Genomic DNA, 14,404 nt, shown 5'->3' with positions numbered 1-14,404 from the left:
CATACAAGTCTCACATCATAGCTTTTCTATCTGTCAGCCTGTATTTTGGTGAAGTTTTGTAATATTAAAGATTACGTGCCAGCTTTCATCAAGTGCAGGGAGATGAACTTAGGAAGTAGACCTTTATTGGGGAGAAAGAGAAATCGAGGGTGTTTTCTTTTATGGTGAAAGTGTTTGTCATTCGGTGCCGATGGACATTTGCTCTAACTGAAATATAAAAATATAATGAGATATCCATGGACAGGAACATTGAAGGAAGAAAGCAAGTACACGGCAAGTAAGGAAATCATTTTGAAATTCTTGTAAAGGGATTTAGATGGAGAAGGAGGACCACAAAATTTAAAGAATCTTAATTAGGAGAAAGGATTAAGAGAAAGTAACATCAACTGCAAATCAACCCAGAAAAGTGAATGATCTTGTATAAAAATGCAGAGGAGATTTTTGGGTAAAAGATGTAAGCAATGTTAAATATTAATGAAACTTGAGTATTTGGGAATATTGATTTTATTTTGTCCCTTTAAGTCTGAAGCTTTGATTCCGAGAGTACAACTGCTGTGTGACTGTGCACGTGAGTGTGTGTGTACTGTGTGGGGCTGTACCATCGATGCTGTGTTCCGTACCTACTTCCTTTCCCTGACACGGGATTGCTGCAGTCCAGGGCCTGTTATGGTGCCTAGCAACATAGTTTACCTTCCATTTGTATTGGATGTTGGAAAATTGAATAAATGAAGCTTGTGTCCTTGACTACAGAGCAGTCTTCTTTGTACCCCATCCATCATTGACCCTAATTTAGCCTTTGCATCCTCTACTGATGGGAACTTAGGTTTAAATTTTTCTATCCTCTTATAAACAATACTGGGATGTACACTTGATTATGCTTCACTCATCCCCAAAATGAGGTTGTGCTACATATACTGTAGTGTACCAGCTTTTCTTAATTCATAGTATGCATTGCAATTACCTATTCTAAATTTTTAGGTGGTTTTTGACATTGTTGGATTCCTTTTTGAAGCCTTTCAGTGGCACAGCCAGTAATACTGAGGAGTGGTCATGAGTGACAGAGCCAGAAGATAAGAGCTAGGCTAGGAGGCAAGTAAGGTGTGTGGCAGGGGGCTGGGTGTGGTGATTGACAGGTGGAATACTGAAAATTCAATGTTGGCCTCAAAATACCCTTTAGCATAACTGATCAGAGGAACTTTTTTGAATACTTGAAAATTTTCAATTAGAAAACATTGTGTAGGTCTCTATTGCCATCGAAGTTATTTTCATGAATAAAAGAAGCAAATGTGACCTACGTATATGAGAAAGAATGGGAGGAAGGAGGACCGGTGCTTCTCAGGGACGCTGGCTCCCGACGAGGCGCCACCCAAGAGCCGGCAGCTGGAGAAGCCGATGTTCTCATTCAGCATCTCAGGAAACCACGAGGCCACATAGAACCTGAAGGAAGGTTTTCAAACATTCATACTCTCTACCACACTTGTTTTTGTAGAACTGCTATTAACTTGGAGGAATGATGATAAAATAATGCAGTGCTAAACGTCTTTGTAATAGAAATTACTAACAAAAAGCCTCATTGTTCCAATGTCCTGTGTTTTGTCTGAGCACGACGATCAGAAAGATCTCTGTGGAATAGCAACACTCCTTCAGTAATGGACTCAAGGTGTGTTTAACGGGCTTTGTCTCTTAGTACCGTATTTATCTGATTGAAGATACATGCTATCCGTTCACTAACATTTTTCCGAGATCAGGGTGAACCTTAGAATCCTCATGCTTCCTTTTCAGTATGGATTATTCTTCTGTTTTATTGAATCTCTGGTGCACCTCACACTGATGTTTAAAACTGTGTCCATAGAATGAAATACTGGACTCAAGCTTTGGTTGTAAAACATATACTAAATGGTCCATCAAACAATAGTTTGAAACTTCTGATTGTAGAAAAAGACCACTCTGAGTTCTAATCCAGGCCTATTAACATTTAAAATGCATGTTTAGGCATAGAGGGTGGCTTGGTCCGTTTCCTGACCAACAGAGAGGGTCCTGGAAGGTTCACCTTCCACGGCTGAGGCGTCTGAGTCTTGGGTGGTGATACTTACCTCCTAGTAGGGGCAGGAGGGTAAAAACATGCAAGGGCTGGCTTTGTGGTAGGCACCTGATAAATGTTCCCCTCTCCACAAGAGACAAAGCAAGTAATACCATAGGTGTACTACCACAGGGAAAAGTTACACGTGACAGATGAGTGGGATAGGTATGTGGCTCTAATTCCTCTGAATCTTGCAGATTTAATGCTACAGCTAAAATGGCTGCCCTCCCCCCTCCATCCCCTTCCTCATTTTCTTTATTATTATTTTTCATCTCATGAATTTCAGGTGACTTCTCTGGATTTGAATACATGCGTGTAGTTCTAAGCCATAATCCTCCAAGCCCCTTCTTGCTGGTCGTGTGGTCAGCGCTGGCCGCTCCCTGGTGGCTGGTGATGCCCAGCCCTGCCCAAGGTGGTTCTTGCTGGACTGTGGAGAGAGGAACCCGCCAGCCCCACACGCCTGCTGGGGTGCTTGAAATTCCAGCCCTCATGAGAATCAGCTGTGTCCATGAGAGTCGGCAAAGGGGGCATTAGCTCCTGCATCTCAGTCAGGAGGGTGACGTGGAGCTCCCAGGACTTATTCAGGAGCTGATTCAAAGTGGCTGGCATGGTGCTGACTTTATTCCAGGGACATAACATAACTTTGATGAAAGCAGGAGACAGATCCCCTGACTAGTTTTTTCTTTTTTAATAAATTTTAATTGAGAGAGGTATTATCCCCTTTCAAAAATTAAAGATTTGAGCCCCTCAGAATAAGTCACAAGATATGGTTCAAAAGTAGTGTTTTTCGTCATTGACACTGCTCAATTGTCAAAGGAAGACTTGTGAGTCTTTTGGAAGAAGATTATACTTGTACTAATGGAATTATTATTAGCAATGCATGCGGCTAAGAGACGGGCTCTGAAAATGAAGGGGGAATCCTACCAGCTCAGGAGGAGCAGGGCCTCCGCAGGGCGGCTGGGACCCAAGAGGCTGTTAGGATGCTGCTACGGTCCTGCCGGGAAATGCAGCTGTGCCACGTGGGCCGGTCCAGTGTGGCTCCGGAGGGTGGTTGTCAGCTTTGGGCTTATTGGACACGCGGAGAGCATTGGTGTATATGTCTTAAGATATATCCGTTTAGAGGGCTTCCCTGGTGGTTCAGTGGTTAAGAGTCTGCCTGCCAATGCAGGGGACATGGGTTCGCGCCCCAGTCCGGCAGGATCCCACATGCCGCGGAGAGGCTGGGCCCGTGAGCCATGGCCACTGAGCCTGCACATCTGGAGCCTGTGCTCCACAATGGGAGAGGCCGCAACAGTGAGAAAAAAAAGAAAGATATATCCGTTTAGATACTTCACTGTTGAGGTGGGAATAAGTTCATAGTTAATCTATCCTTGCTGAGGTGATAGCCAAGCAAGGCTGTGATTTCTGGCAAAAAAAGGTGCGTGGTATTGAACCCAGAGATCAAAATAAGACAGAGGAGCATGATGTGGAGGGACGGGCGCCCTGGGTGAGAGTGTGGGCTGGGGTAGGGCTGCTGACCCATGAGAAGTGCAGGAGAGAAGGTCAGGGAACTTGTAGGGGAGCCACGGAGGAAAGCCGCTCCACACGGCTTTCCTCCAAGGACAGAAGTGCATGAAATTTGTTGGCAGGTATAACAAAGAGTCACAAATATACCTTTGCCTTATGTCATCAAGTTTATCTTACATTAATATCACAATCACCAATTTCATCTGATGTCAATGATAAAATAATGAAGTGGTGGCATTAATGAAAGATAATATAAAAGCCCTTTCTTACTGACAGTGGATATTTAGGGTATTTAGTAGGTATTCATTTTCAGTTTTCCATTTCTGTATCATGTGGGGTTTATTATGGAAAATTCTGCTTTGGTCTTTCCAGCGTTACTGGGTTGCATTTAACAGTGTCACTAATGTTACCCTAGAACACAGAGGAGAAACATGGGAGACCTCACATAGTTTATGCAAAGAGACAAGATATAGGTGGAGTCCAGAGCGCGGCGTGGTTTAGTACCTGGTGGGGGAAGAGCCAGGAGTAGTTACGGGACATGCGCCCGATGCTGGGATGGCTGTCCTTCCCCTGCAGCCTGGCAGTACCCGGGGAAAGAGAGGGGAAAGTAAAGAAATGGGAATTTGAAAAATTATTTCGCTTTAAGAAAGTGATACTTCACTATCTTCTTATAGTGGACATTTAAGTTGTTTTTGGTGTTGTAAGTAATATTCTGAGGTACACATTTGAGTATACAGGGGTTTCTGTATCTAGATTTATCTTCTCAAGATTATTAGGAGTAGTAGTGCTGAGTAAAATAGCAAAACTTTGAAAGGATTCTGATAAATATAGACAAATATTTCTCGAAGAGATTTTGTTTCCTTACCAGCTGTGATTATTATTACCTTCATTATCTTGTTAACTTCATTATCAAGAAATAGTATCCCATTATTTTGATCTACCTTTCTTTGACTGTTAGGGAGAATATGCATTATCTCATATGCTGTTGAGTATTTGTTTTCTTTTTTTCTTTTTTTTTTTTTCAGTACGCGGGCCTCTCACTGCTGTGGCCTCTCCCGTTGCGGAGCACAGGCTCCGGACGCGCAGGCTCAGCGGCCATGGCTCACGGGCCCAGCCGCTCCACGGCATGTGTGATTTTCCCGGACCGGGGCACGAACCCATGTCCCCTGCATCGGCAGGCGGACTCTCAACCACTGCGCCACCAGGGAAGCCCGAAAGTGTAATATCTTAATTTGAAATGAATCTTGACAATTTTAAGACAATTTAAATTATATTAAATCATTGCCTAAGGGATTTTAATCTGTTCATGAGTAGATTCAACATAAACTGAAGGCCACTATGCATGTGCTTGTTAAAATCTGCTAGATTTATAAATATAATAAATATTAAGTTAAACACTTAAGGAAACTAGGTTTTAAAATTTAAACCTTTAATAGATTGGATGATAATTTAAGAAAATGAAAATGAACACAAATCATTTTCTTCTGTATGAAACCCTCTTGGCACGTCAAAAACTCAGGTTGCCATGGCATCCCAGCACCACCCGGGTTTGCGTTGCTGGTCTTTCTGGCATTAATCGTTCCTCTGCGGGATTGAGCTTCACTGCGTGCCGTGTGGGTGCTAGAGGGCCACACGGAGTGCACGGAGTCTTCGGCTCCTGGGCTGGGTGCTGGGAAGGTGTGCCGCTGTGCCCGAACCACAGCCCCAGAGCCGCCAGGGACATCCCTCTGCCGTTACACCCAAGATGCACTGCCACATCCCACGCAGAAGCGCTCACCTACATGGGACCTGACATGAAAGAACTCTATGTTTTCTCTCAGTCCCACTTCTTTTTTTTTTCAGCTGCACCACACAGCACGCGGGACCTTAGTTCCCCGACCAGGGATCGAGCCCATTCCCTCAGCAGTGGCAGCGCAGAGTCTTAACTACTGGACCGCCAGGGAAGCCCCTCCTCTTCTTAATAAGACTCGAAATCTTAGATGAAACAACAAAGAATACATAGGAAAGAAAACCCTTCAGGCCCCATCAGCTATTGCGAAGATGCATTAATTCATAAGGAATTGTGAAATCATTCATCTCTTTTTGCTTCTACTCAGGGATATGCATTATTGAAAAGTAACCATCTTGATCTTATTTTCCTGGGAGAGAAAATGATCACGTCCTCTGTACTCTTCCTCAGCCTCATGAGAATGGGTTTCCCACGGCCGTGTCCATGACATCATTTATTTCCCAACTTCATGTCTTTACTGATTTCAGCGGGTGTAGGTGCATTTGCATTTTCAGTCTGCGCGTGGCTGTCTTGTTCTATGCACCGCTCCCCCATAATTTGTATGTTGACGTTTCCTGGAATAGGCTGGCTCACTGCTTTATCGTCTCTTTTTCAAGTTGCCCAGTTTATTGTTGGAGTTGCAGCCTCAAACTGACATAGAAAAAGAGGTGCTGATCCGGAGAAGGTCCTGAGTGTCCTGACATTGCTGAGCCAGGGCCAGCCAGGCAGCTCATGGGCAGGGGCTTCTTAAGGTCTCGTCCTGCCCAGGGAAACTGCATTGTTTCATAGGGTGGCACATGTGGAGGCCAAAATGTGTTTCTCAGTCCATCTCCTTTAGTCTTGTGGTTATAGGAAAATACTTTCCAGAATTTTGCAATCGAATGTTTGTGGCTGGTGCTTGTTTGTGATGTTATAATTTTCATCTTTTATTTATTTATTTTTTGGTTGGAGACTGTTAGGGAGGCGCCATTTGGGATTCTGAGACTGGTTCCATTTTATTTTATTTTTTAAAAAATTTATTTATTTTATTTTTGGCTGTGTTGGGTCTTTGTTGCTGTGCGTGGGCTTTCTCTAGTTGCGGCGAGCGGGGGCTACTCTTCATTGCAGTGCGCAGGCTTCTCATTGTGGAGGCTTCTCTTGTTGCAGAGCATGGGCTCTAGGCACGCGGGCTTCAGTAGTTGTGGCTCTCGGGCTCACTAGTTGTGGCTCTCAGGCTCAGTAGTTGTGGCTCGTGGGCTCTAGAGCGCAGGCTCAGTAGTTGTGGCGCACGGGCTTAGTTGCTCTGCGGCATGTGGGATCTTCCCGGACCAGGGCTTGAACCCATGTCCCCTGCATTAACAGGTGGATTCTTAACCACTGCACCACCAGGGAAGGCCTGAGCCTGGTTCCATTTTAACCTAGAAGTCGCCATAGAAATAAAACTATTTAGGAAGAACTTAAGGACATCTCCTGTGATAATTAGTTTTATGTGTCGACGCCTGGTGAGGGATGCCAGACAGCTGGTAAAGCGTCATTTCTGGGTGTGTCTGGGAGGGTGTCTCCAGGAGAGATGAGCATTTGAGCTGGTGAACCGAGTAAAGACAGCCCTTCCCACTGTGGGGCGGGGCCTTACCCAAATCACTGAGGGCCTGGAAAGAACAAACAAGGAGCAGGAAGGATGAATCCCCCTCTCCCCTTGGGCTGGGCGTCCACCTTCTCCTGCCTCAGACCTCAGCTCTCCTGGTCCTCAGGCCTCCACCCTGGACTGAGTGACACCACCAGCTCCCCTGGGTCTCCAGCCTGCAGACAGTGGATCCTAGGACTTCTCAGCCGCCATAACCACGTGAGCCAGTTCTAGAATAAATCTCCTCTCCTCGTATGTAATGAGTCTATATCTGTCCTGTTGGTTCTGTTTCTCTGGAGAACCTAACACATCTCCTTATTCGGAATTTCCTTATTCCTATTTCGTTACTCCTAAAGTTTAAATGCTTTTGGTACCAAAATAGAAACGTGCCCTGTCCCCTCCCATACAAACAATCTTGTCAGGGTGCCTTACGCTGTAGCCCCTTGTGCCTGGGTTTCTTGTTTTCATAGGAAAATGCATTCAATCGGTTTCTCAGGGGACAATCCTGAAATGTGCATGGCAGTCCACTCACGCCAGGGCTCATCGCATCCCTGGTCCTTTCCCATTGATGCCAGGAATCCGCAGCCCTGCGAGGAGCAGTGCCACAGCCCGACGTGCCCTGATTCACTTCCAGACGCCCCGGGTGACTGCCGGGTCAGAGCAGGCCCACACGGAGTCCCAGCCCCAGCCGTGCCCTGTCCCCCCCAGTTCTCGCTTTGTCTGCGGGGCTGCTCCGCCCGTGCCACTGTGTGCCTTTTAAACAATTTTTCAATAAAACCAAGCAAGCATATTAAATATTCTTTTGTTATTGGAATCGAGTCCTCAGTTTGAATTCCCACACTTTGGGTTAACGCACACGTTTATGGTCAAGCACAAACCGTGGCTTTGTGAGTTCATTCTGAGTTCTCCAAACTGAAATCTGATGTCTTTTTTTAGAAAACATTTCTCCAGTTTCATTTTGCTTCTTAGATACCACTCTCTAAAGGGGAAGAGGTGCTAGGATGAGGACCAGATGGTAAACCTAATAATAGTGATATTTATCAACTGATTTTTAAAGAATTTTATTGGAGTATAGTTGATATACAATGTTGTGTTAGTTTCAGGTGTGCAGGAAAGTGATTCAGTTACACATATCCACTCTTTTTTCTAAGATTCTTTTCTCATAAAGGTTATCATAGAATATTAAGTAGAGTTCCCTGTGCTATACAGTAGGTCCTTGTAGGTTATCTATCTTACATAAAGTAAGTGTGTGTATGTTACCCCCAAGCTCCTGATGTATCCCTCCCCCCTCAACTGCTTTTTTTTTTTTTTTTTTTTTTTTTTTCTTCTTTTTGTGGTATGCGGGCCTCTCACTCTTGTGGCCTCTCCCGTGGCGGAGCCGGACGCGCAGGCCCAGCGGCCATGGCTCACGGGCCCAGCCGCTCCGCGGCATATGGGATCCTCCCAGACCGGGGCACGAACCCGTATCCCCTGCATCGGCAGGCGGACTCTCAACCACTGCGCCACCAGGGAGGCCCTCAACTGCTTTTTAACTGCCAGGCTCTGAGCTGGGAATTTGGTTAGTGCCGGTTGATCTAATAGTGTCGGCAAAAGTTAGTGGAGCGGCACTGCTGTTTCTGTTTCTTCTATTTGAGGAACTTGGGCTCAGAGATGTTCCGTGATTTGTGTAATAATCACAGTAAAATAGAGACATTTTATGTAAACGTGGTTAGGCTGTGGGTTGGAGCCGTGGCCTCCTCAGGGTGTGCTCCCTCGCTCTGCCCTGCGCATCTGCCTCATCACCCGCGTTGTGGGGAGAAGGGCTCCCACGCAGAGCTCTGTCCCCAGGACGTGATGCACGCGTGGTGGGCGCACAAGGCCTCCCTTCCCGGTGGTTCAGTGAAAATTTACGAGTGGTCATCCTCAAAATAGTTCTGTATTTTCCTTTGAATGTAGCATGTTTTGAGGGCCAGGAACACCATAAGAAGGGGGTCTGGGTCCAGGAGGAGGGACACCTGCTCTCTGTGACTTTGGCAGGGGCCAGGGTCACCAGCCCACGGGTGACTTGATCCCTGCCCTCCTTGGGGGCCCCGCGCCGGAGAGGAGGGCTGCTGTCTCTGGGAATTAACCCCAAGATTGTTAGAAATCAAAAGTAGGACGTTATTCAGTGGTGCTATTTTCTGTTCCTTACAAAATGCGTTTCTTTGTTACCTAGTTGGTCAAAGGGTTCCTTTTAATGTGTAATCATTCACAGACCAAAACACTGGGCTGTGGAAGAAAACTTGATAATAAAGGTAAAAAATGAACTTATAATATTGGCTAATAGCAAACTGGTGCTTGGTTTACAAAACTCATTTTTTTTTAGCACTCAGCTTTTTAGGAACAGGTCGATTATAGGAGGTAGGAGGCCCCTCTGTGCAGACCCAGACCTGCCAGTGTCCGTGGGATCAGTCAGCACCCACTGCTAAAGGAAGGAAGGAAGTCATCGCATATATCATAGATGTTTAATATCTGGGGAAGGTATTTTTGGTAGATGGGACTTAATGATCCCCTTACAATATGAAACAAGTAATAGATCAGGGCGGGCAGTGTTCTGTCTAATTTGGAATAGGGTATCAGTTGCCTGAGGTGTTTCTACTTTTGAATATTGTGGAGAACGAGTATTGAAATTCAGTCTTCCGATGCTTGATTCAGGATAAAGTTTCATTTTGGTTTAAAATATTACCAAAGAAAGTTAGGCTCTACATTTAGGAATTGGCCTTAAAGTCCAGGCAAAAACACATGAAACAGAATTAACATTTCATTGGGAAGGGAACACTGCATTTCTCTGCCAGTTCTTAGCTGCCAGCAGTCAAAGTATGTCAGGACAAATACAGTGCCGTCCAAGCAACATGAGGGTCCATCTCCCAGACCTGCAGTCTTCTAAAACCTCAGAGGTCACATGAAGCCCGGTAAGGCTGAATGACCTTGGCTGTAATTTCTCTAACTGGAGCAGCTCTCCTGGACTGTGCCTTCGGTCAAGGGAGCATCTGAGACAATGGCTTACCTTCTGGTGTTTTTTGTGCTTAGATTTCAACAGACGGCCATGCATTCACATGTCTGACTTTTGTCAGGAAGTTCTCAAACGTGCCCATTTTGGGAAGTGGTAGGCGGGAGCGGGGACTCTGTGTGTGACACGAGTGGACCTGAGCCCCTGCGTGGGCACCAACAGTGTGTGTGTCCTTCAGCCCGTCTGCATCTCGGCGTCTGCAGCCTCAGCTGCGAGCAGTGGCCTTGGCACTGACTTAAGTGACACTGGGTTGATCTGTTCATTTACCGGGAGTATTTCAAGAGCTCACAGGACTGGTGGCAGCACCAGAGCCAGGCTAGGAAACAGGCAGAAGCCAGGGTGTCCATGGGGCTGGGAAGCAGAGGCCAGAGGAACTTTCCAGAAGCTGAGAGAGTCTGGTCAGGGCCACGCCCAGGACAGGTGGGTTCCAGCCGAGCCCTCCGTGCTGGAGTCAGACAGGAGCGCAGGTGTGTAGCCGTCTGGCCGCGTCTGATGCTGCTCCCCGTCTACACTGGGCAGTGTGGCCAGAGCCCGGCGGAGGGGCCACCACCTGTATTTAGGTGTCGGGTGCCTGCAGTGGAGCCCGCAGGCTTCCCAGGACGAGGAAGAGTGGATCACCCACAAAGTGTCCGGTGCAGTGATGAAAGGAAAGGCCTCCTGGGAGTGAAAGCACAGCCCTTATGAGGGACGCTGACCTCTGGTCATGGAGGTTAAATGTCATGTAGGTCCAGTTTGGGTACCGGCCTGGCTCTTCTGAGGAAAGAGCTCGAGAAATGCTGATTATCCCCTTTAAACCTTCCTCCTACCCTCCTGCCCCCCAGAATCACAAAGTTAAGGCAACCTGTGAACTTGGAAAATAGATTTCCTTATCCTCATGGTTTGGATTTTAAATTTTAGATTTTAATTAACCTTAGTCCTTAAAAATTATGTTGACAGGAAAAAGGCTTCTGCTACCACGTCTAACTACTTGAACCATTTCTCCTATCTTTTTGTCTCTTGTGGAAAAACAGATCCTTACAGACTCCTTTCGTTCTTGATGACAACAGTTAGAAAAAATTCTGCTTGACATTTTCAGTAGATAGCAGCCTGTGGTTAGTTAGAGATGTACTGATGTCAGCAGATGCACACTTTTGAAACTGAAGCCTGTTTAGTCTGATTTGGTGCAGCTGAAACTTTGAAGTGCCGGCCTCACTTTTCATCAGAAATAGTTGCTCCTGTCAGACCTGTGACCACGCAGCTGCTTGCTGTCACCTTCTGACTTTGTCTTTCTTTAAAATTGACTCCTTTTCCTCTTTGAGTCAGTGACTCTCCTCCCTGGATGCTCTTAGAATTGCAGGAGGTTCCCAGCAGACCTCCCCTAAGGAGGAAATTAATCCTCCAACCAAGGAGATTAAGCCAAAGTCTTGGCCGTGTCATGGGGGTCCTGGGGGTGCTGCTTGCTGGGGCGCTGGGGGTAGGGTGGCCCCGGGTGAGCCCCGTCTTCTTGGTGCAGGTTTTCTCCGGGTGGCTGTACGTTCTATTCTTTCTCACTTTATGTGCTGCTTCTGAGTGCTGTGTCCTTTCCCTCACCTTAGACTCCTGTCTCTGAGCCTCTTATCCCCTTTAGACCCAGATTCCATTTGCTGCTGGGCCTTCCCGCCGGAAGCCCTCAGTGTTCCCAGCTCCACGTTCTGACTCCAGACCAAGTGTTTTGTCCCAGGCCCTGGCCCCCGGGTGGGTCCTTCCTTGTTTGACTGTCTGACTGCTGCCCACCCGGGAGCCGTGTCCTTGATCTCCATCCCCACCTCGTTCACTTGCCATCAGACATAATCCAATCGACTATCAATGTACTTGTGATTTCTCCTCCACTCATCCTCTCTGCTCCCCACTTCACTTCTGGCAGGTTGTACAGACACTTCTTACCCACCTTCCCCATGCCTGGACTTCCATTCTGCAGCAGATCCCATCGCACGCCTCCTGCCCCCCATCCCTCACCCCTCCCCTTTAATCATGGCCATGCTTCCCGTGGACTGTGAGACCCTGTGTGCCATGATGTGTGAGGGCGAGACCAGACTCCTGATTCCCGCTGGCTGGTCCTGCCATCTGCCTGCTGCCCTGGATTCAGTCCTCTTTATGATCAGAAGGGTCCTGGCATAGGTATTCTGCCCCATAAATTCCCCTCCTTGCACTGCCTTTTAGCAGCATCCCCCCCAGTTTTGATATGTTATCTTTTCATGTTCATTTAGTCCAGAAGACCTCCTAATTTCCCTTTTGGTTTCTTCATTGGTTCATGGATTATCTAAAAGTGTGCTATTCTGTTTCCACATATTTGGGTGCCTTCCCAAGATCTTTCTTTTACTGATTTCTGATTTAACTCCATTTGGTACATTTTTTGCATGATTGGAATTTATTGAACTTTGATTCATGTTCTGTGTTCACTTGAAAAGAATGCGTATTCTGCTGTTGGTGGTGGAGTCTTCTATAAATATCAGTTAAGACAAGTGGGCTAACAGTGTTCTTTGAATCTTCTGTATCCAGAATAATTGTCTGTGTGTTCTATCAACACTGAGAGTGGTACTGAAAACTCTGACTATAATCCTGGGTAAAAGACCCTCCACTAAGGACCCTCCACTAAAAGGATCTCTTTTCTTTGTAATTCTGTCAGTTTTTGCTTCATGTATTTTGAAGCTCCTGTATTAGGTTTAGGATTGTTATGTCATTTTGATGATTGGATCCCTTTACTGTTATGAAATGGTGTTCTTTCTTTATTTGTTTTGAAATATACTAGATATTGATATGGCCACTCCAGCTTTCTTTGGATAAGCATTAGGCTAGTATATCTTAAAAAAACTTTTTTCTTCGACCTGCTTGGGTCTTTATATTGGAAGTGCATTTCTTACAGGTGGTATTCAGTTTGTCTTACTCTTTTATCCAATCTGATGACCTCTGGCTTTTAATTGGTATCTTTAGACCATTTACACCTAATGTGGTTATTGATATGATTGTGCTTAAGACGCTCACTTTGCCTATTTGTTTTCCATTTGTCCATCTGTCTTTCGGTTGTTTTCTTGCCTTCTTTTGGCTCAATTGGATATTTTCTGTGTTTCTATTTTATAACTTTTTTTCTGGATTCTAGGTGTAACACCTTATTTTATTAATTTTACAGTGTATACTTTAACGTATGCCGGCCCACCTTCAAGTGATATTACCCCACTTTGTCTACAGTAAGAACCTTACAGGTAAGTAGAAGTTCACCTCCATTTCTCCTCTCCAGGTCTTTAAGCTATGATTATGGGGTATTTTACTTTTCCATATGCTATAAATTCACATTATGTTATTATTAATTTTGTTCAAGCATTATCTCTTAAAAAGATTTAAACAATAACAGTAAAATCTTATATATTTGCCATGCAATTCCTCACCAAACCTCTTGAGTCTTGATTTTCTTACCTCTAAAACTGGGTTGTTGAATTATATTATCTCTGTTGTCCTAGAATAGCTTTCTTCTCCACTAAGAGGATTGCTGTAGTGTTGAATTCTGTGTGCAGGTGCACATGTGGGTGTGGTATTTTTTTGTATCTATGTATATATATTCTTTATTCCCCATACCTTATATATACATGTATAATTATATACAATATACAGTAAACAAATCTTAATGATTATTGTATGTACTGGATAGGTCACTGAGGATTATAGGGGTAAGGTGACCAAGGTCTGATATCCAGTGAGTGACAGAGCCAGTATTAAGCCCATCTTTGTCTGGATTCAAACCCATGAGGCATCAACTCTCAGTTCTGATTTTGCCTCTGATGCCACTTGTGTTTTCCTGTCAAGTTGCTCTCAGCCTCCCTGTGCACTGGGCTAAAATGGATGTCATTTAGAGTTTCTCTTCTTGGCCACATGCCCAAGCCTAATTTCTTATTTGTAGCCAAAGACAAAATGGTTTGAGTTCAATTTAAACATTTCCTTTTATTTATTAGATAGGTTCTGTGTAATATCACTATTATAAGTGCTTTATTTATTTAATCACCATGTCCTAGAGAGGTGGGTACTTAATTATCCTCATCTTACAGGTAGGGAAACGAAGGCATGAGGAAGTTAACATACTTGAACAGTTCTTACTGTTGGCAAGTGGATATGCTGAGATTTGCTTCCCATTGAACTGGCTTCAGGTCCCACCTTCTGAAGCATGGTGCCTGCCTACACACCCAATGAGCTGTGTAAGAACAGGAGAGAGAAATCCTAAGCGCTCCCAGTGAGGACCGGAAGGCTCCTAGGAGAAATGAGGCTTGAAAGGCACAGGATTTTAAGAGGCAGGAACAAGAGGGGAGACCACCTCTTACTCATGGGGACACGGGGACCAGCAGTGTGTTCTGCATCTTAGATCATCTGACTAGAGATGAATTCTAAATCAAGATTTCAAAAAAGTTCCTTGTT

Source organism: Mesoplodon bidens (assembly GCF_964165515.1).
Source record: "Mesoplodon bidens genome assembly, chromosome: 12".
Classification (NCBI taxonomy): Eukaryota; Metazoa; Chordata; class Mammalia; order Artiodactyla; family Ziphiidae; genus Mesoplodon; species Mesoplodon bidens.
The sequence above is the reverse complement of the archived record's forward strand: the minus strand, read 5'-3'. Positions refer to the sequence as shown.